The 23908-nt window shown below is 37.7% G+C and overlaps 1 protein-coding gene across 2 annotated transcripts in view; it reads right to left on the bottom strand.

The window, feature by feature from the left end:
* NR3C2 (nuclear receptor subfamily 3 group C member 2) overlaps nucleotides 1-23908 on the bottom strand; it is a 222757-nt gene that overhangs the window by 106258 nt on the left and 92591 nt on the right. The window lies entirely within an intron of this gene.

Raw genomic sequence — 23908 nt, 5'->3', positions numbered from 1 at the left:
CACTACTTGAAATAGTGAAAGCTTCATTTTAACTAACATTTTGCCATTTTAAAAGATTCAAGCTATTCAGGATTTGTAATGCATATAATTATTACTTAATACAAAAAATGAGAAGCTGCTTTTGCAGCTTTGGGCTGAGAAACTATGCTGGTTCCACAGCACCAATAAAACATCTTCCTAAAGCCAGAAAGTGCAAAAGCCAGGGCATTTTCCACTTCTATCTCCTTTACTGTTCCCCTCTTGTCCCTTTTCTAAGCCTTTGCTACCTTTTGACAGTGTAATAAGATGACAGTAGTGACCTCTGAGGATCATGGCAAGGTCACAGCAAGCAGAATACGCGACACAGGGCAACCAGATACAGGATTCACACGTGTTAGCTTCTAGGAGAATGAGGAAAAGCAAAGAAGGAAAAATGAGATCGGGCCAAAAGGAGCAACATCTGCTCAGTTCTCACCACAATGCTTCCCGCTACACACAGAGACCAAGGTAAACTGAAAAAACCTTTTATCTAAGGAGCACCTCTTTCAAACCACACACATTCATAGCTCCTTTTCCAATTTCTTCCAGTCCTAGTTCGCCTTCATCCTTCAAACCTGTCTACACATTTCTAATATTCCAATTCTCACAATGCCAATTCCAGAGGCAGGTCCACAAATCATATCACTTAGAAACCACTAGTTTTGTTTTTTTGTCTTTCCCCAAAACGCTATCTAGCGCATCTGTTGTTTATCACCTATTCTCCATTGCCATTCCAACATCTGCTCTCCTCAAAGAATCCACAGAAATCTCAGTTTTCTTTTTGGCCGTTAGTGTCACTGAGTAGATGGTATCTCAGTACAGAATAAATGGCCAGAAACTTCTCTTCTAATATTTCTCTATACACCACCACAGGACCCTCAGTGGCGTATCCATCTTAATTGGTATTTTCTACAAACCAAATTTATTTCACGTCTTGAGTTAAAGATGATGATGATCATCATCTTCTGTCATCTCCAGACAAACAGGAAAGGGTACTTAGGCTGCTCTATGTGACCTAAAATGTGGCCTGTTTTAATAGGTGGTGAAGTTCACCTTAGTGCAACAATTTTTAATTTCCCTGACTGTGGCTTCTTTGCTTGGGCAATTACGTCTCCAATGGCCTTTGCCTGTGCATATCTGCAAACATCATCTAGCTTAGGACCCACTTAGGAAACAGTCTCTCTATCCCACTCTTGGGATGCTTGCACATACCTTTAAGCAAGTTTCTTCAAATAATTTTAGCTAGTTCATTAGCCATCATTTTTTCAAATGCTGAATCTGCCATGAAATGTCATTCTAAGGCTGAGAATTAGCAGTCAGTGCTTTGAAATAAGCTTCTATTTCCAGATGTGCTATTCCACATATTGTCAGGTCCACAGACACAACCCACATGTTACCTTTTTTCATAAGCAGACTGTGAAGTTCCCCTGTTACACTATTTCTATAGGCCATCTTTCCATGTAGAATTCTCTCATGTTTTCAGATATCGCTTCCCCTGACCAGAGCGAGGTAAGAAAAGCCTTCTCATTTTCTCTTCAGGGCAAACAAATAGGTACATAGCCATCCTTCTTCCTTTCATTTGGGAGGCAACTATCTATCCTGCACAGCTGTAGCAATTACATGAGTAACTCCTTGGTCTAAAATTACTAGCTGATGGTAAAGGCCTCTGTGGCACCTTCTCAGTGAACGTAGTGATAGAAACTCAAAGTTTTAAAAATTTTCCCTGATTCCATTCTTATTTGTATGACCTGTGAATTTCTTCATGAGTCAAATATCTTGAAACAGTTCTGCCACATCTCATATCTGTTTATAGAAACTGCATGATTAGCAAGGGACATGACAAGTAGCAACACCAGACAGGGATATCACTTTCCACTTCTCCCACTTCTACTATACAAGGTGACAACCCGCAAAGATTTTTACTTTTATATTACACAAAGGTAAAGTACAGTCCCACTTGTTGGTGGCAATATTGTTGACCATCACATTGCTTTGTACAGTTCAAGTTGGTCATAGTTTGCCCTCATTTGCTGTTTGGTCATAAAACAAAACAGCATCAGAGCCAAAAGTTAGTAGTTTAACCCCTGCCGCCCCAAAGCCGAGACTTTCAAGCGATAGTACTACTGAACATCTGAAGATACAGGCTTTACTAACTAGATACACAGCTTACAATCAAGAATCCCGTATAAAATAATTATTACAAAACAAGAAACTTCCATTCCCATTGGATACAAATTCTACTGATAGTTGGACAAGTAGCCAAAAAAAAAAAAAAAAAAAAAAAAACAACCAAACAAAAAACAATAGTGTGTGTACTTTCATATTCCAAAACCCAAATCCTTTCAACTCTCCTTTCTGTATTCTCAAAGCAAGTGTAGCCACTGACATGCAACTCAGTTATCCTGTATTAAATAACCAGATTTTAATTTTTAAATCAATTAAAATAGCCTTCCATTATATGTCAGAGTGACAAATAATAGCCTGCTGAGTGCCATGGAAAATTTTGGTCAAATAGCAGATGAGGGCTGAAATCACTGACTGATACCTAGAGCAAAGACTTTTGGTAATTCTCCCATAGCAATCACAATTGCTGACAAAGTTCAAATTTGTCTTGACAGGATTGTCAAGGCATACTAGAAATGTTCACAACTGCAAGTCAAGGAATTCATTTTTATTCAGCTGAAATTCATTCTACTGCTCACATATTAATGATACACAGTGCTCCAACCGCCACTCTCTCTGGCTGAAGAGCTGAAACTCATACAGAAAAGACTAAAAGAAAATGAGAACATTACACAAAGCATAGACCAAGAAAGGTATGCTCTGCAACTAACATAACCACTGTTTCTCTCCTAAATCTTTGACTGTATGTTGTGAAAACTCCCTTAAAATATCTAGCAGACCTTGGTTTTGGAAGAAAGCTTGCATTCAACCTCAGCAGGAAAAAGAGCTGGTACAGCAATTAAAAATACACCATCTCTTCCTTGTCATGAAAATTATGTTTAACTGTTTATGCCCAAAAGCATGCAACTCCAGAGGAAAACTGACAGTTGAGCATGTATAATTATGTGCTTATGCATAAATTTACAAAATTTACATGAAGTAATCAAGGTGTACATAGGCGAGTGAGCAAACATTATTGTTGTCTAAGCTATCACCTTCAGATCTTATTTATGTGGCCTTTATATACTGTGCAGACTTTCAGTTTTCTATAGCAAGGATTGTGATATTTATATTCATTTTTACATCACAGAATTATATTGACATAACAAGCTTCATACAGTGTGTAATTAAAACCAAACAAAAAGAACCCGAACACATTCTTTGCTCCATTAAGCAATTTATACCATTCTCAAAGAACGTGACTTTTTTTTCTTGCAACTGCTGAAATTATTTCTGCTATAAACAGGTGTACAATATGCAGTATAAGCACCTGGGGAAGAATGAGAGAGATTCAGCAAAGGGTAAGTGCTGAGAGCCTAAAATTGAAAAGGTTGCAGCAGTCTAAGTTAACTTTATATAAATTGCTCTAGAATCCATTAAGTCCATACTGCTCCTCACTTGCACTCCTTTGCAGCTCTCAGACCATCTCAGTCCATGTAATTCCTGGTGTGGGAGCCACAGTTCTGGTGTGCTCTGACATGTGGCCACAAAATGTAAGAAATTTAAAATTCTTCCTTACTTGCATATCTGCTCTCCTTACTCCAAGTAGCATATACAAAATAGAACACATATTAAACTCCAAAATGGTTTTAGTACATTAAAAAAAAAAAAAAAAAAAAAAAAGAGTTAGTTGCCATCCCTAGAGCTCATCAATGAGTAGCAGGACTAATGATACTCTGTTTCCTAGGTCTTCCATCTTCATGCTTGGAATCTACAATGTTCTGTAGGAAAAAAATGTGAACTATCAGTTCTCTTTTAGTGGGGGCACTAATTGCGTTTATCTCTTCCATCCAATCACTTATTTTAATTAAACTGGGAAGAGATAACAGTTGAAATTGAAATAGGTAATAGCTACCTACTGTCAAATTTAGTTGAAGTTGGCTGACATTCAAAACTTATTAGGTGGGGAACACATAGACAACATGGTTACATAAGCTTCATTTCCTTAGGAAGAGAAGCTCCACCTAGGGTTCTGCTGCGCTTGCTATTGTATATACTTAACAGGGAAAAACGCCGAAAATCCTATCATCACTTTAGAGCTTTGGACCCTCACACATATTTGCTTACTTACTACGCATATCTACTTAAGGCACACAAGTCCCTTAGAAGAACCTGCCCTCAGTCCCAACAAGAGCATCTGAACACACATCTATCCATAGAAACAATGCTGACTTCTCTTCTTGCCAGTCCATCCACCTCTCCCATACCTCTGGTTAACACAGCCTCTGGCACTCACTGTTTTTGTGTCACAGCACTCAAAGAGTTAGACACAGAGGCTAGAAACACCCTGAAGATGCACACACGCGCCTGCTGCAGCAGGCAGAGCATTACTTACCTCCTTTCTTGTATCCTGGGGGTACTTTCAGAGAAAGCGGTGGGAACTCCCACTTTGTGACAAAAAAATGAATATTTGATTTAGTTAATTCAGAATTAATTTTTCATTAGTAAAACTAGCAATTATAAAACCTGTTAATAGCTGTAAGTCCCAACTTGTCTAGGTTAAGCGGCTGTGCTGAGAAGTGACTTCACTTCTCTCTTTCCACACATCCCTTGATACCACCCACAGGTGGAATTCTACTACTCTGTTTAAAACAAGTGAAAGACTTAGGGCCAAACAGATCAGATACAGTCAAACACTACTTTTTTTTGTGTACTTTTTTTTTTAATTTAGAAGACTGAAGTATTTACTTCTTCTAAAAATGGCACTAACAGGACAGTAGACCTCTCATTCTGCATATTAAAAGTAGTGCTAATAATTACATCTATGTATCTCTGAAGTTCTTTTGCCTACCTCTGGAAAGAAGAGTTTCCGTTATGATGACAATATAAGTATTTTTATCCAGTGCATGAACAGTTAGCTTTTTTGATTTAAATTAACAAAAACCCCTTTGCAGCACTTAACAGCTGCAGAGAGCTCATCGCTCTTCACTTACTTTTGTTTTGCTCATTTTCCCTCATATATTCTAGTTTTCCACATAAACATAAAGGTCCAGTTATTGAATCTTCAAAAACTTTATCACAGTGGATGGTGTATCTGGCTACATCATCTTCATGTGTGTGGTTTTGGACTCCACATGTGGATTTTCTTGAACATGTCCTTGCAGCATTTCCTGGATTTGCCTCTGAGCCATTCTCATTTTAATCAGGCCACAGAAAGGGGCTTTTGGTCACACGCTATCCATCCTTCTCTTTTGAAAACCAATATTGGTGTTACTGTATAGAAACCATGTTTCTAACTGAGTGTTTGAAAACACTTGTAAGAAACCAACATCTAAAATTCTTTTCCAGGCCTTTTAAACCAGCAAGGACTCAAAGACTGCCCAATAGGAATTGGTTAATGCTTGGAAGAGACAAGGCTGTTATCCAAATTTCATAGGCATACAGAGGAATGTTAATAAAAGTAAATGCACACCAAGCACTTGTTTGAAGTTCAGCGCTTCTTTCATTCCAGAAACACTGCTTTAATCTCACAAATGCTGTTCTGCCTTTTGTTATCCTCTTTCATGACTCTGTTGTCAAGCACAGCACTCAGCTTGCTGCAGAAGTAGCAGAATTTGTCTGCAAATGTCAAGCTTGCCCTGCCAATGCTCATGCTCTCTAGCAGAGCAAGGCTGAAGCAGGGCCTCTGTTTTCCCCGCCCCAGAGTTGAGGCCGAGCTGCTTGGCAGAACAACGAAGAGAGTCGGCACCTTGCTCTCAAGCATTCAGAAACCAACACGCAGTCACTGGCAGAGAGCAGGCTCTAGGTTGTCAGCTGAGTGACCTTGGATTTAATGCAAAACTGCTGAAAGTTGAAAACTTCACCAATGACATAACACTGCATGCAGTTTCCTCTATTCGTCTCCAAATATGCCAAGAAGCAGCTTTGCCTAAAAGATACCAAGGCAGATCAGGTTGTGGATGAAGCCTTGCTTCATGCCTTTTTGACAGCAAAGGGCTCCGACATTCTGCCTTGATTGAAAATACTTGCCAGAGTTGCCAATTCATGAGATTGCCTGGACAGCCATATTTTGCTGAAGCCTGAAGAAATCCTCAAGATTAATGGTATTACAAGTTTTGGTTTGCCTGACAAAGACAATATACAGGCTTTTATTCTGTTCTCTGAGCCTTTCTGAAATTTCCTTTGCTGTAAAATTGCATTAACTGTTCCTCAGCCAGACCAGTTCTCCAAAGGATCTTTTCAGGAACCCAACCAACCGGTCTGCTGACCATTATTGCAGCAAAGATGGAAGTTTCTTTTTGCTGCAAGAGGTGACAGATGAAACCAATTTCTAAAGCAAAGTAGTTACAGCATAAGCTGTAATCTTTCTTTTTGTAGAGTTGAACGTCTGCATTCTTGAACTTCTGAGGAACCATTTCTTGTCCTTGGTGACTGTAAACAGTTGTGCCTAGCTTCAGTCACATGGTGCCCTCTGACCAAACACTCCAGCAGGAGTACTACTGCGGCCTGCTGCCCTCCTCTGCAATGTTTACAGGACAGAAACAAGAGGTTTTGCTATTTTGCTGCCAGCTGCTCTTGGGTGGATAACTGTAGAACTTCATTTAATGCTTCGTCAGAGATGACAGATGGATATTTTAATAAACTGTTGCAGTGTTTATGCCACTGATTCAGGATTTCCTTATGTTAAATGAGTGTTTGACCATCCAGACTATGGACCAGCGCAACACCACTACATTTAAAGCCACAGACTAGTTTCATGCAGTCATAGAAACACTTGGCATTTTTCCTGATTTAAAGCTTGCATAAATTCTTTTGCCTTCTCTGCCATTATAATTACAGTCTAAACCAATGACAGCCTCCCCACCACACACACGCATATTTTTGCAGGAATCACTCATACAGCCACAGCAAGTTTATGGTGGCCACAGCCAAAGCACAGCTGATCAATAAGCTTTTACACAGCAACCACAAATGCAGGCCCTAGGGGCTGCCTGTGGCCACTGTGATAGCTCCTAAAAAACACTGGTCTCAACTGGCAGCAGTACATTTAACATCTAAATAAAAATATAGGAAAAGAATAGATTAAAAGAGGCTTTCATAAATACTGTAGGGACTAGTCATAGCCCTCAGAACTAAATAATTTAACCAGCTGTCCTTCTTAAAGCTTAAATTTACTATGGTTACCTCAAAAAAAATATGAAAATATCTAAAAAGTTTATGAATGAATAAATGAATATTGATAAATTGCTGATCATGATGCGCCATAATTATTCTTAGAGCATGAGGTCACAATCCTAAATTATGAAACTGCTGAAATAATATTTTTAAAGTTTCATCTTTCCCTTATGCATAAAAATCTCTGCTAAGCCTGCAAAATCTTGACCTCAAATTTAAGGACATTATGCTAGTTTAATAAATTATATAGAAGACTTGACTTGTGATCAAGAAAATATTAAGTCTTCAGTTATTATATTTTACATTATTTCTTTACTCATTAGACCTGAAGAGCTAGTATTAAAAATACAGCAACTCAATTCATTCCCATATTATTAACAAAACACGACATACATATTTAAATTCCAATGCTGTGAAAGAGATGGCAGGGATAAACTATATACACTGAAGAGCTGAAATCAGTTGATGTAAAATATACATTCTGTTATATAAAAGCTAGGACTTCAACATTTTAACTTAAGTCCAAATTTATTTCAACATGTATCATGTCTTACAAAAATACATTTACAGAAAAAAATTGGATTACTTGTGATGCTACTTCCCTAAGCAAACATGCTTCAGCTTTATAATTCAAAGCAATTGGATCCCAAAGTTTGTTGATAACTCCAAATCCTCTTCCAAATTTGACACAGTGATGCTCTTCCTGATAGAGCTGCAGTGTGTCTGTTTGAATAACTGAGAAGTTGACCATGAAGACTGTTACTCAAGTTCAAAGTATGGCTCTTGCTCCAATTAACTATTTATGAACTGTTCCACTGCTCCAGAAAAAGTGCATCGTTATCAGAAAATAAATGCTTATTAGAAACCAGTTTGTTAAGGTATTTTTAAATATAACAGTGCAAGCTCAGTAGACATATGCACATTATTTTTTAAGAGGAAAAGGAACAGAAGCATTTTACTCTAGAGCTTAGTGGTTTAAATTTTAATGTAGAAAGTATTTAAGATTGTATTATAGGAAACGTCTCATTGATAGAAACGTACTTAACATAGTCTTGTAGATCTTTTCCATCTCTTATTTCTTTGACCTTTTGCCCTATCCATGCATATGCTTCTATTCTACCTTCATACAGAAACAGGATGTAATTTGAAGATTGGAAGTACAGACTGGGTACTGCTTTGAGGTGACTTCCTGCTAGACCGAATCTCTGCCATCACATCCCTTTATACCCAAAAATGCTATTGCGAATACCTTCACTGCAAACCTGGAATTCCTTTCCCTCCCGCCACTTTCCTTTTTTTAAAAAAAAATGGAGGAAAATGTAAATTGTTTCTATTAAAGTGAATAGATGACAAGTCTATTAAAGTGAAGACGTGACAAAAATTATTCTCTTCTGATTAGACTAAGCAGATGGGAAATATCTGGGGGGAGATGGGGGCAAATGTTCCCTGACCTATCCCTTTTAACCAGTTAGTTGCTAAACTCCTGAGACAAAGCTGCTCTGATTACTCCTGACAGTAGAGAAAGATTATATACCTCATTTTATAGTACTGTAGTCCTCAAGTATTTCAATGAATTCACATCTGTAAGGAAGTTACTTTTGCTTCACTCTGTGCCTTTCATTCTCAGTGTTCCTGTAAGTTCCTTATTCAAAGTACCTAAGAATCATCTCATCTGATGCTCTGCCAGGCAGTGATATTTTGGACAAAATGCAAAAAATATTTCATAACTAAATTATTAGATTGATGAGTGACATTAAAGTGCTGTCAATTTGTTATTGAACTTTACCTTCTAAATTACTGTCTATATATCCATTTTTTTTCAAATGCATATAGTTATGTTAGTCAAAATCAGCTTATTGCTTAAAATACTATTGCACCCCACACATTTGTTCCTGGAAGATAACATAATGGAGCCCATCTGAAATATTGTCTGGCATGCTTACCTGTCTCAAGCCCTCACTTTATGTTGCAGTATTTGCTGCACCAGAGAGATCCCGTAATGAGTTCATAACAGTTTCACACAGCAGTGCATGTGGGGGAATCACAGTCTACCCAAGGACACACTACCCAACAACCTTGTAAATAGAAAGCCTCGCCAATACTCAGATGTTAATTTACAACCCACCCTTGAGCCTGGCATTTACCCACCCACCTATTCACAACTCCAGCAACCCAAATCTTCACATCACTTCACCTGGCTACTTTCACCTTTTTAAGGCAGTTGGTCCAATAACTTTTCCTTCCCTCTCCTCTCCCTGTCATCTCTCCCCCTTCTCTATGTCCATAGAGAAGGACACCCCAAAATAAAATGGTACATAAGAATAACAAAGAAAAATATTGACAGTCCAGTAACAAAAGTATGGCACTTTTCAGCTGCAGCATAATCTACTGTTTTGTAGCTTTGCTGGAAAGTCGTTATTCCCAGCTTCTCAATGCTAGTCCCTCCAAGCCAATAAAGGGCCAACGCAATCCACCTCACAACTGCCTCAGATTGGATGCTGAAACATAATCCTGAGCTACTCTAAAGCTTTGCTGTAGTTCACTGTTAGCCTGCAGAGTGGAATTAACTGGAGAGAGGACAACTGAGATGCTTGAAGAAGGTTAATCCCGCCCACCATCCACTGAAAACATTTTTAATTTGCTGTAAGAAGTACATAGGAAATATAGACATTACAAAATACAGAACTAGTCATACAGTTACTCAAAGAAAACCTTACTCCTTTCATGTTTTCCCAATAAAGCAGAATTAGTCTCAAAGTGTGTGATAAACTCTTTAATTCACTACCATAGGGTTAATTTATTATTCTCCCCGTCTTTTTCAATAAACTTCTATTTTTTTCACCTTTGAGATGAAGGCAATCTCTTCACATTTTATGCCTCACAGAGACAGAATATCAATGTTTAACAATGATTTCCTGAAATCTCCTGGTAGAAAGGAAAAGATAGAGAAGAAAGGAATTAAGAAGTATATTTACTCCCATCTCTTGTCATTTCACGGTAAGATGGAGAAGACGGGAGAAAGTAGAATGTCTAATTTAGTGGTCTGAATGAAATATTGGAAACTCTGTATGCTTCCAAGGCAACTTCTAAAGAAGGTTTTTGCATATGCAAGTCTGTCCATGGAAAGGTACCATATGCTTATACACATTTATCCTTTACATAATAAATACTTCATGACATTTGCATAGTCTGTTTTTTCTAACAATGAGATTCATAGATCTGAAAGGATGTTAAATACTGAATCTATAGAAGTTCATGGCAGTCTAGGATAAAAATTCCCATTCAGCTTGGATTAAATATATTTGGTGATATTCCCAATAGGCACGTCATAAATTTCACGAACTGGCCTGTTCATTTTACAAGCTAGAGAACAGTTGCTAGCTCTGCTAACACTTTTGTACAATGGCAATATCCCACTACCCAGAACAGCTCTGAAAGCACTAAAAGCTGGATGTCTTTGCTCCGCTGAGAAAAGGACTGAATGTTGTTCCATGCAAAAATTGTGCAACATTTGAATTACTGCTTAAAACTTCATGCTGTAAATTTATGTATGAACTGAAACACACAAGAAATCCATTCTCCTCACTGAATTTTTACTAATTATATAATTTTATATAGATATAATTTTACTAATTATATCGCTAATTTTCATTAGCAGAATTTACTAATTCCAAACAATTCTTCACTTTTCTTCTCCCTGTCTATGATGCTAATGATGAGTATACACACACATATATAAAAAATTTTTAAACCTTTTTCCTCCTTAGTGTTTTTTAATATTTTGTTGATTACTTCATACTGAGCTACCTGTTTTGCAGTGTTATATCATCCTTCAAGTGTTATACTTCAGTATGTTAGAAAGACCAGAAGTTCTACATCTACCTTTTATTTCCAAACTTTTACTTAAGGAGTTTTTCCCCATGTGACTACCTTACTTTGTATTCCTTTCTTTATTTCAAGCTTTTCTTTTAAGATTCAGAGGTTTCCTTCTATTCTTGTGCATGCTACACATATCTTAGTGCAGGATTTGAAGGGCTCTGATGTTAACTACTTTTCCTTTAAAAATTGGCACATTAGTCTATTCCACAGATATGTGGACTTCTGACAGACTTGTCTTTGAGATGTATTTTCTTCTACCAGCAATGCCATATTGTTAATGCTGGCTATGGTGTAACCAGAAATGTATTCATCATTCTTTAAAACAAGTTTTGCTGAAGTGTCTCCTGAATGATATACCTGATTTAAAAATAACGGGGAGAGGGGAAGGGAATTGTTATATGGTCTTATATTTTTCTACACAATTACACAAATTTCCTCTAGATTTGTATAGTATGTAAAATAGGATACTGTTAGTTTTCCTTCTCCCTAGCTCTGTCAGACATAGTATATGCAATGTCTGCACTAAAATAAAAATACTATCTTTGATGTTTGTGGTATGTGCTGAAGCTTACTTCTGTGAATAACCCAAAGCGTTTTATCCTAGACCTTTATTCAAGCTAAAGCAACCGTGTAATCATCCATAATTCAGAAGCAGCACCTGTTGGGTTTGTGCTAACAACTTGATACTTAAGTAAAGAAAACTCTGTGGTGCTGGAGGCAGCAAAAATACCCCGTACTCGTAAATACTGTATTGACCAAATCATGACCTGTTTCAGTAAATTACGCCAATATTTTTACTTTCTAAAAAGGATAAAGAACAGGTCAGTCTCCAGGCAAGACGATCAGAAGTTAAAACAAACTAAAAGATATGCTTAGAGAAGAGATCAGTCCTTAGGTGAAGGGGGGGTAAGAGTACCAAAAAAAAAAAAAAAAAAAAAAAAAAAAAAAAAAAAAAAATTAATACCAGTTTCTCTTTCTCTCTTTCTAAATGTTTTCTCAATTCCCAATACAGTACAACTAAAATTAATCTGCTCATGGGTGGCACTCCTTTTCATACAGCCATACAGAAAGGTGCTATTTAGTATTTCTATAATTACATAATATTCAGCTTAATGTCAATTCTTTACATTCTTTAAATGCATATGTACTGTGTATAATGATGCATGCGTACCTCAAAAATCTAGATCAGACAAAAGGATACTTTCATATGGGAAAGCAGGCTGACAGCTCAGCTTTCTGATACAGATCAAGGTCAAATGTTGCACACACTTGTTCTAAAAATCAGTAGCACTGAAGATTCAGACAGCTACAAACTCCGTTTGGGTGCCATCACAGTAACTTGCTAACATACGGCTTACCAAATACAGTGCTTAGGTTACCCTGTAACACAGGGAAGCCAGAGTGCATAGAAGAATTGAGTCAAACCTCCCAAGTGCCTTTTACACGCAGTTACAGTTAAGGGAGGCGAGGTTAAATTTTAACCTCATCTTCAATCACAAATTAAAGCCTATTGCAACTTATGACAACTTCTGAAAACTGCCTGAGAACTACAGGAAACTTCCACCCACATGGAAACAATCGTGCTCAGAAGAACCCATCCTCCCCGGGCAAGTGATAGCTAACAGATAATTAGATAGTTAAGTGTGAGCGCCTCATCCAATGAAAAATATAAAATAGTAAAAATAAGAACCCCATCATTTAAGTATACCAAAAGGTCTCACACTGGCCTTTTCAAGGAATAAGGCTTTTTTTTTTTTTTTTTTAATAATAATAAAAAAAAGAATGCATGCTGCAGGAGTCAAAAAAGATTGCTGGCTCAGAAGATACTGCAGCAGTCTTCTGCTCTCAGGACTGCCCCAAATGAAAACCAGCCAACCAGAAAACCCTACAAATACACCGTTCATGTATGTACAGCTCGAAAGCTGTACAAAGTCATCTCATCGCTCCCTGCCTCCAGTACCAAGCCCTCCCACACACTAACATGTTCCTGGAGAGAGAGGAAGGGAAACTAGAGAGCCAAAACACTTGCAGACCAGGAAATGGTTTTTCCTAAGCACTTGGGAATTCTGAGGGAAGGACACTCTCCATAGGAGCCTAGTCAGTGTCAAATGAACATAATTTCTGCTATCAGCCCTCAAAAACACAATGAGCAATTGGTGTAGTTACGATCACGACCAGAATCCCAAGTCAGCCGTCAGCAGCATTCTATAACCATATTAGAGTCTTTTTGTATGGATTCTTATTTCTATTAAGCAGTTAAAAAAAAATCAACAGAAAGGTCTTGAACTCTTACTAAAATCTCCAGGAACACTGCTATTTCTGGTTTAAGCTGCTGGGAAGTTGCTGTGCCTCTCTCCACTTAGAGCACCCACTGACTTTCAAGCCTCAGAATTAAACAAGTGTATGTTATCATAATCAAACTGAATATTTAACATTAGACACCGAAAAATTTATATTTCACAATAACAGTTATCTTCTGTGTGTTTAGAGAAGCATAAAGAAAGTAATTGTCTGAGAAGGACCAGTGGGATATATTATCACTAAAGAGCTCTGAAGACTTGGATTAGTAAATAGAACATCAGAATGATTCTCCGAAAATCTGATTTCTACTCTCTGATGTATTTCCAGCCCACTGAGTGACCAGCCAAACCACTTTGATCACCCTTTTCCCCTACCAGCTTAGGAGACCCCCCCCCCCCCGCTGGGATGCCAACATCTCAGGGCAGGGCCCATTCCTCATGCTGTGGGCATCTAGTGCATCATCCTTACTAAAAATCCTTTCCTGCAGCTCAGGCATACCTAACGAATTAATGGTAGCCTTCTACCTTAAGTATGCGGCATCGTTCACCTTGCATCCTTTATTTTCTCCAAATGAGATGGTTCATCCTGTGTGAAAACGCAAGTACCGGGGAAGTATAAGGCAACACAGACCTTGAAAATCCCTTCACATCCTAAAGAAAACTTTCATTATCTGCCAGGAAACTTTGAACCTGATCAGTGGTGATTCATACTAACATAGATACGTTGCCCTCACAGGAAATGTACTTTCACAGCCCCTTCTAGTCTTTTTTTCAGTAGCATCTGTAGAGGCATAGGGACCTTAGCACAAACAAACGTGATGCTCTGCCTTTGCCGCTGCTCTCACCAGCTGCAGAATCCCCCAACTGCTCCCAGACAGAGTGCTCCTGCTGTGGCATCGCTGAGGCAGCTTACTCCAGATTATAACCACCTGTATGATCTCAGTGGTATAATCCAATAGCTGGATGGGTGGGAAAATCCGTGATACTACACTGAAACCCAAGTTCTGATTATCAGTCAAATTCCCAAACCTTGAAGATTACAAGAGGAAAACCTCTTCTGCAGAGACAGTGTATCCAACCAGAACGCAAGACTAGTTTAACTACTGTGACTTGAAATGAGTAAGAAGCAGGAAAGAAAAAGCAAGGGCTTGAATTCCCAGGTTCGGAAAATTGCATTTATAGAGTGCTAGATCTACCCAAATCCAAGGAGCCACATTTCCCAGCCTAATGGGTTCACAAACTGTGAAGTTAAAATATGATAAAAAGGCAAAAAAAATATACAAGAAACTCTTGATATAAGAAGTACAACCTAAATATGAAGAATCAATCTCATTGAATTCAGCAAGCTCTGAGCATTTTAGTCTTGGTCTCGTAGTCTCAAATAGGATCTTAGTTTCACTGAGGACAATGATAAAATTTTTACTCAGTTTAATACAGGCCAGAAGTTTACTTCATGACCAATGTGGTATGCCAGACCAGCTGCTGATCTGGGTCATGAAAGAAGTCCCTCCTTTACATGAAGGAAAGAGCTTCTTTTTTATCTCTAGTGAGATTTCCATGAAGCTGGAGAAAGAACATCAATAATATTCCATCAAGCAGTGAGGACGAACACATACCCCTGACAGAAATTTTAGTCATGATCCAAGCATGGACTTCCACTAATTTTCTAAGAACATTGGAAGACCGTCTCCACAAAATAGACTGCTGCTTCATGATCTCTCTTGAACAATCTTGACTGGAAAGAATCCTCAGGAAATAACACTTCTGAATGACATTCTTATCAATCACACAAAGTGTAACAAAAAAGTGCACAGTGAGTAACATTTTTCTTCAAAGCCTTCAAGACCAAGTGAAAACAAGAAGAGATCAGTGTTGTCCATTATTTGGCTTTTTAAAATTAAGTTTCAGTTATATTCCCCCCCCTTTCACACCGCAATTTTATATGGTTTAGACTTGGAAAATTAAAAATATCCCATACCAGAAATTGCTTCTTTAAAACTTTGTTTCTTTAAAACATACAATTCAATACAACCTGAAGCTAGGCAATATTTATGCTGTGACTACAATTTACAGTACGCAAAGAAGAACTGCAGTAACGGTACATCTGGGCAGCAGGTTGAAGTGGCAGGGAATAAACAAAGGCTAGACGATGCTCTATTCCATCTACTCCACATTCTTCAAGGACATAGCAGCTTGAGTTAGAGGACAGCAGCAAAGTAAGCACTTGCAGCATGACAAAGCTTGCACAGAAACTGCAGCATCTAAGCCATTTTTATGTGTGTGTGTCATTGTATGCATACATAAATATGTATATATAAAATATATGTATGTTTGTGTGTGTATTTATACACACACAAACGCACACATTTGAACTATACTAAAATCACCAAATAAATTGTCTGCAGAATTTATTCCTCCATCAAATGCACAGACTGCCACTGTCAGAAGCTGGAAGCTAAATGCTATCAGCATTTAGACTCCAATCACAACACATCAAGACATAGGAGTGCACTGTTGCCCTGCTACACAAGAATTATATAATGCTGTTATATAACACGATGTAAGATTATTACATTATTGATTTACCCCTAATGAATCAGCAATCCATGTGATCACCCCAATGTAGTTTACCACCTTCCTGTGGACAGCAAGTGATACACTCGTGTCAGATGATAAACTTTCAAAGAAAAAGCAAACCCTGGAAAAAACTAGTATCTGATGTCTACTCAGGAAAACTACTGGTTCATTAGTTACAATCGTAAAATACTATTAAAAAAGAATACTAAAAGAATGAATTACTCCTGCAATATATCTGTTTTGCATTTTTAATTTTCTGGCAAATAACAGCATAGTTAGAGTAATATCAGTGGAATGGCACCTAAAAGTGAATCTTTCCCACATTTCCCATTCTATAAGCAAGTGGAAATTTTTTTGTTTTTTTTTTTTCCTACAAACATTAACATTTTCCAGTAAGGGAAAAAAAAATAGCTACTGCTGTAAGGAGAAAACACTTCCCCCCTCCCCCTTTTTAAACAATTTACCTTCTGCATGGTAGTATTTCCATGTTTTGGACTACAGACCTTAAACTGACCTTGGAGCCAAAGGCAGCACTTTGCCAGCCTAGGGAAAGCCCACTCAGCCGAACCTCCTAGAAGCACTATTTTCATGATTTTCATGCACTCAACTCAGGGCCTCAGCTGAGGGCTCACTGTGTTTGGCAGCAGCATTCTCTTCTTTTTATCCACACTAAGCAAGCTCCAGATGAAGGCAGAACAATGTTCACTTTTCTTCCTTTCTTCCTCTGTATAGTTGCTCATCCTTGCTGTTGTGAACTGCTGCACTCGAACTAATACTAAAGACACTAATCTCCCCTCACGTCAGCAAACACATTCCTGCTGCACAGAGGGCAAAGCATGGAAACCCAAATGCAAAAGGACCCAGAAAGGCACTGACATTTACTCAAGGTGTCCAAGATGCAACAAGTGAATGTAAATGCAGTATTTTAAGTACAAGAATAAGGTGGGAAGGTGCTAGCTGAGACATAACAGAATAGAAGGAGAAGACAGACTACAGGGGAGAGTAGCAAAAGGGTCTGCATCAATTTGAGTAGAAATACAAGCTTCTTAGACCAAAAGCACCTTCAGGTTAGAATTAGGCAGACAGGTGAAGACTCATTCTGCCTTACTACTTACAGATTTTTTTCTACAGCTAGTCCGTCAGTGAGAGTAGTAAGGTCCATTTTTAAGGTTCAACACGCTATATGGATGCCAACACATGACATGGAATGCATTTCTGTAATTTTTTTCTATGAGATTTCAGAAACATTTGTGACCATATACAACCTTATCTGTTTCAATTCTGCCTAGCTCACAGGATGAATGAATTATTATCTAGATAGCAAAGGAGAATTCTGTAATTGAATAATTTGTAATTAAGGAGCACAAATTTCAGGACCAGAACAAGCTAGGAAAGTCTAGACAGAAAAAGAAAAAAAAAAAAAGAAAAAGAAAAAAAAAGAAGATATGCGTTAAGGACATACAGTGTCATAAAGTAGAACTGAATTTCTTCTCCATCTATTCTACTGGTAAAGTCTTCCAAATCAGAATTCTTCATGGGTAGCCATGATCTTTATGTAACAAATGTGAGAGCTTGGATTCTGATCCACAGAAGTGCCAAGTATTTAAACAGCTGAAATTAAACAAGTTCTTTTTACTGAAAAGCTTAGGGGATAGGAAGAATAATCATGCTGAGAGGTTTTGGGTCATATGACCAGAATTCACAAATAGTTTTGGCAGTTCAACAACTTGATCTCATTTTGTTTCATTCTCCACCTGTCAAATGGGAAACATTATTCACTTATGTTCTAGGGTTTAAGGTAAGCATTTGACTTGGAGATAAGTTTTACATTTTTAAATGTTTGTAAAGCAAATACCTTAATGAGGAGAACGTATGACAAAGTTAATTTATAAGTAATTGCTTTCAAGACAGAGGTGGGTCATGTAAATTAGTCATGGGGCCAGACAGCATGTGAAGATGATTAAAAGGCTCTCTTAGGCTCTTCATTCAATTAGCAACAACTATCTCATGCTGTGAACGAGCTGTGGGTCCTGCAGCAAAAAATTGTGTGTGATCAGGTAATTAACGATACAGGTTCCTGAAGCAGCATAGGCAATCTTAGGTCTATTACTTTGCAACTTTGAAGGGCTTGACTTTTCTACTTTAGTGCCACTTTAACCCAACTTTTTTGTATGCAATAGATATTTTTTACACAAGCACACTTTTTTTGCCAAAGATTTATCTCACTTTTATCTTTGAACTGTGAATAGACTCCAAAAGCTAAGTCAGTCAATAGCCCACATTTAAGATAACTTGCAGACTGTGCACCCAGTTCATTAATACTGACAATTTAATAAACAATGCAGCTTTTGAACAGTCACAGTGATTACAGTTTGTGCGATTAGAATCCATTTACATAGTTTGAAAATGCTTTCAGAAAGCAGTATTTACACCTTTATACATATGGAGTAATTCTAAATACAAGGAGTTCAGAGGGATTTATGGCTGACTTAGGGGCTTACATCCTGGTTGTCTAAATTATTTTGGACCATGCTTTCTCTGGTTCTTGTATGTATGTAAAAGGAGAGGCAAGAAGTAGGCCAGAATAAACGCTGTCTTCAACGAAGGCAGCATTAGAAAGGGGAAATACATAGCTCCCGAACATCACAACACATGAACAGTTCCCTCTGCGTATCCATGTGATTCATCATCAGATGGCAACCATTACAAGGTCATCACTTCATTTCCACAGATATGGTAACGTTTGCTGGGAAGAAATAAATGGGAGGGTGACAGGAGTTGGAGGAGAAACAGTTTTTTACATCCTTCCAAAGAGAATTCAGCTTGCTCATTTCCCCTTTCTTCTCTTCAAAGTTTGAAAGTATGTTTAGGAAAGACTGCCTTGTAAGGCACTGTTAAATCCAACAATAAACATCTTACCAAAGGGGAAAAAAGAATAAAAAAGCCTCGAAGGTGTTAACACTAAGAGCTCTATTGAGAATTTTAAATACATTTTAAACATTTAGTAACACTAGACTATTGAGCTTCTGTGTCTGTACTTTAACTATTATGAAATATAAAATTAAGTTCACAATCAAGTATTTTTGTCATGGGAATGGTTCTCAAGTTCCTAGGCATAGCAGATGGTTGATAACAGATTTCACTATTTCCTGTTTTTCCCCCATTTTCTTGGATTTCAGCAACAGAATAGATCTTTTTCTGAGCAATCTGTTCAGTTTGATTGCGTGTCTTTTCTGAATTATATCCAGTACTTATTTGTCTTTTGTAATTTTTCCCTCCATGTCCCTTCTCCAAACACTGAATACCTCTTCGGGTTTTTAGTTGCTGGACAGGAAAAAACCTCAGAAGCAGAAAAAATACATGGCTAACTGCTCTGTTGCTTTTCTCAGGTTGTTTTTCCTATGCAAATTACTCCCAACAAGTCTCTCTCTCACACACACACACATTTCCTAACCTGTAATTTTGTTTCTGCAGAATCGTAATTCTCCTCTCTTCTAGACTTGGCACCAACCACATTTTTCAACTTTTAGGATTCTTCTACAGAGTTACCCCTAATTATCCCAATACTATGCATGTGCATTACATGTAAGTGGCCTGTTCCCATGCAACTACTTTCAAAATTCTCTAATTCAGAACAAATCTACCTACAATATTGAAATTACCTCTGTCCAAAGACAGAATCAAGATTTTTTTCCTATCTTTCAGTATTTCCACTTAATACCAAAGTCATCATTCTGTTGTTCACTGCTACACAGCTACTGTGCCATACTATGCAATGTGATCAAGTAGAACACATTCAGTAGATTAAAAAAAAAAAAAAAAAAGGAATTGCTCTTAAAAACAGATTCATATATTGGCTTCCCTACGGCCATAAAGGGAAATACATGCAGCAAAGCTACATGAGAAGACAATCCCAGGTTTGCTAGCTCTTCAAGCCAGTGCAAGAAATCAAAAGGTACATAACTATTTTTCTTTTCTAAAAGGACATTCCTCACTTGAAATATAATTAGTAAGACTTAAAAAATAAAATTATGTTTCCATGGTTTTATGAGCTCTTGGATTGAAAGGTGGAGGCCTTCATAAGAACGCTACTCTAGGAAAACAGAAAGATAATGCAGGGAGTGAGGTACAACCAGAAAGGAAAAAGAAGCCTAGTATCAAAAGCCGACAACTGTACAAACAAGTGTTCTGGTCTGAATTTAGAATTATACTACATTAGAACTTAAATTACTGTTCATCTAGAGTCTTCAAGGTCTCTCTCCCTCACTGTGAAGATACAGCAAACATTAATAATATCTGCTTGTTGATTCTCTAGATTTACGAGAAACCAAGCCACTGTGGACTTTATGCTTGTTCAGGTCAGCAAACAGTAGCAACAGCCCGAGGGACTCAAACGCTCTTTGTGGGTGAAGCTTTGAAGAACTGCAGCATCTGTGGCAGAAATGCTGGTGTGAGCCTCAGCCCTCCTGGCTGAACACGTCATGTTCTGCACTAAACAGGTTTTTCGATCCCAACAGAAACAAGAGATGAGCACCAGATGCTGTACCCAGAAACTCAGAAAAGATTCGGCATATGTGGAGGTCATGGCCTATGGAATAATTTAAATTTTTTCCCTGCTGTCCTTTAACAGGGTGAAATGAAAGGGGATCTTCCCCAAATGCTGAATGGTTGCAGGAGCAGCTCCCACCAGCTGAGGTCGACAGCTGGCTTATCGCACCATCAGTCACTGGGACTCTGAGGACAGATGGAGGCACTCCAAGTTCAAAGACTACCTCCGGCCAGCCAGTGTAAGCTATTATTGTTTGTCCCAACTGAGATAAGCCATGGCTCTTTGTTGCTGTCCCCAAGAATGGGTGTTGCTCCTAAGGAAAACCCACTGTGATCCCTGCTGCAAGGCATGAAGGTTTGCGCTGAGTTCAGATGCCACAGGAGACAACTTTGCTGAATCACGTGAGGACCTGAGCTCTCTGCCATGTTATTGGCAAGGACAAACTGGAATACAAAGTTAAACCTCCTTGATCTATGGAGCATATGAAATCTTGAGGGCCTGTTACTTGGATCAGACAAGCTATGATCTTTTTATAACTAGTTAAATGATGTCATATATTCATTAGCTTTCCAGGCTCTATTTGGAATTTTTTTTTTTTTATTCTCTTGTTCATTTTTGACTGCTTAGTTTTTATTCAACATGAGTGCTCTGTTCTGAAAACACTGCCAAAGGTTTTCCACATTCCCTGCACAACCCTTTAACCGCATTGCGGAAAAATAAGACTTGTATACACACAGTCAACCTTGCTCCTCAAACATCTTTAAAGTTTACTCTTTAGAATTCAAGTTGCTATTGGAAAAAAGTTGATAATCTACTCAGAAATAAAATTCTGCATGTTCCTGCACCAAGCCAAATCCACAGAATTTACTTCCACAGAAAATACAGAAGCAAAATAAATTAGAAATAATCTATCATCTTGTCTGCAATCTATGCTCGGTCATTGCAGTAATCCAGAAAAAGAAATCCTCTAATAGCAGACCTGAAGCACTAGATTCAGCTATACTGCTTCACTACATAAATACGGCCTACTCAAACACAGCCTTTGTAAAATTACAAGTAATTATGAAATGATACAGAAATTACTTTGTTGGTCTGGGATTAAAAGTATTAATCTTTTTCAGCTGTTAGAAAAAATTGTAAACAATCATTAATGTACTCTGGAATCGTATTTGAGTTCATTTTAGAGTGCTGTAATGATGTCCAATATGAGCGTTTGAATTGTTTTATCATGCGGTTTGCAAGTTGCATTTAGACATGTTAGAACACGAACATGCTCTATTTTTGACTGCATCTCAATTGCCAAAACTGCAATAAAGCAGCTTATTCTGAAGCAAGTTTTTGGTTTTTTTGGATTTGGGGTTTTTATAAGGTAAACGCACTTATCTCATTGAACTGTTATCAATGACAACTTGGAAGTTCATCTTTTCCCAATTTATAACAAAATTAAAGAAATTGGTGGATTAGTTATCTTTTTGTTACAGTGCTGAAGTTATTCCACATTCACCAGTAGAGGTTCTATAACTGGATGAGACTCCATGTGTCACACAGCCCATCACCTTTTAAGGTAATCTCATCCATAAATTGACAAGCAGTATTTTAAAACTAACCAAATATCTCGATCTTAGTACTTCTGCTCAAAGAGCTGTTTCAGAACATCACTTCTCTGATAGTTAAAGCCTTTTAGTCTCCAATAAAAATTAATTTATGCCAAGCTTATCCTTACCCATTCTTGTCTCAGCATTATCCTTCATAAGAAACAACCAACCAAAAGACCTTACTCCCTGAAAATTTAAAAAAAGACCTCCCAAGACCTCCCACTTCTAAAATAATATAACCATACATTCCCTCAGCCTTCCTTTCACTAAGATAGATACGCTTTACTAATTACTTTTCATAGGAGAGCTGCTCTTCTCCTGACCATGACGGTAAGATGGGCTCACCAGAGTTCTGAGCAATGTTGTGAAACATTGTATAATCTCTACCATATGGCTTATTTATATTATTTACTTTCAGATTTTTTTTAATATGGCATAATAGCTTTCCAAGTCTGTTCTTTACATTTTCATTAAAACAGGAACGTCCTACTAAAATGTGCTCCCTGAGCACAATGTTGAGGATCATCACCACCACAGAGAAGGGATCACAATCTTGTATAAACACTGAAAACCTAATTATAGAAGTGGGACAGCGCTTGACTGTAGGAAATGCAAGATCATGCATTTAGCTGTTCTCGATTTTTAGTCCTTGCCATAAGCTTGGGCAGAAGAAAATAACAGAAGATAAATAAAGATCAGTTCTTATCTGCTAATAAGTGATCTCTGGCATAACCAGTTTTTTCCTCCTCTTAAGCCAGTCTTAATCTAATACCCAATTCTTTTGCTTATTTTTTGTCCTCTCCTAGTTTAGAGTCATGTATTTTCTCTTTGCCATCCTACCAATCACTCTACTGAATAGTCTGGTACAATCTCCTTTTGGGAAATATTGTATTCTAATTCCTTGGCATCTACCTCCTTTTCTGACAAAAGTTATTCTAGAGCTTTATACATTACTGATCTCAGATCTGCAAACTACCAATCATGTGGATAGATGCATTCTGTTTCTCAAAGATCTGGTTAAGTATTTCATAGTAAACGTTTCCCATATTTTTTAATGAAATAAGCCTCTACAGGTACTTGAGACCTCCGCCTCCAAAGTGGGGCTCAATCAATTTATTAGGGAAACACTGGGGCTCAGTCTACTGATTTTGGCACAACACGAAAGTGTTTGCCAGCCAGGATTCCTAAAACTTTGTCATGACAAAATGAAAGAGCAGTCCTAGGAATCGCCACAGTTAATATTTTATTACTTCTTCAGAGAAAAAAATCCACCTCCTGGAGCTTCAGCTTCCAAAGAAGTTTGGTGATAATGATCATCTTTGGACATTAGCTAAAACGCATACAGCAGTTTCACTTGTAACACTGCAACTGACTTAACCAAAGAAACGTACGATTTTTTTTTCAATCCTGTTCTTTAGTGAAGCAAGATATGTGACTCACACAAGAATTATTTCCCCAGCTAGACATATGATTTTTTTCTGTCTTCCCCCCCAGATGCAAATATGTAATACAGCACAGTCTGAAATCAGAATGAAGAATCATTGCAGGAAACAAGTTTTCAGACAGTGACTTCTGAACAGATGGTTTTCTAGTTCATACAAATAGCTGTGCTCATATATCTTTTTAGAGATATGCAGTAATATACATTATGCTCAGGAAAAGATACAGTAAAAGATTCTATCACTTAAGTAAATTAACTCCTGCCTATGGTA

The sequence above is a fragment of the Rhea pennata genome, chromosome 4 (assembly GCF_028389875.1).
Source record: "Rhea pennata isolate bPtePen1 chromosome 4, bPtePen1.pri, whole genome shotgun sequence".
In the NCBI taxonomy this organism is placed as follows: domain Eukaryota; kingdom Metazoa; phylum Chordata; class Aves; order Rheiformes; family Rheidae; genus Rhea; species Rhea pennata.
The sequence above is the reverse complement of the archived record's forward strand: the minus strand, read 5'-3'. Positions and strand labels throughout refer to the sequence as shown.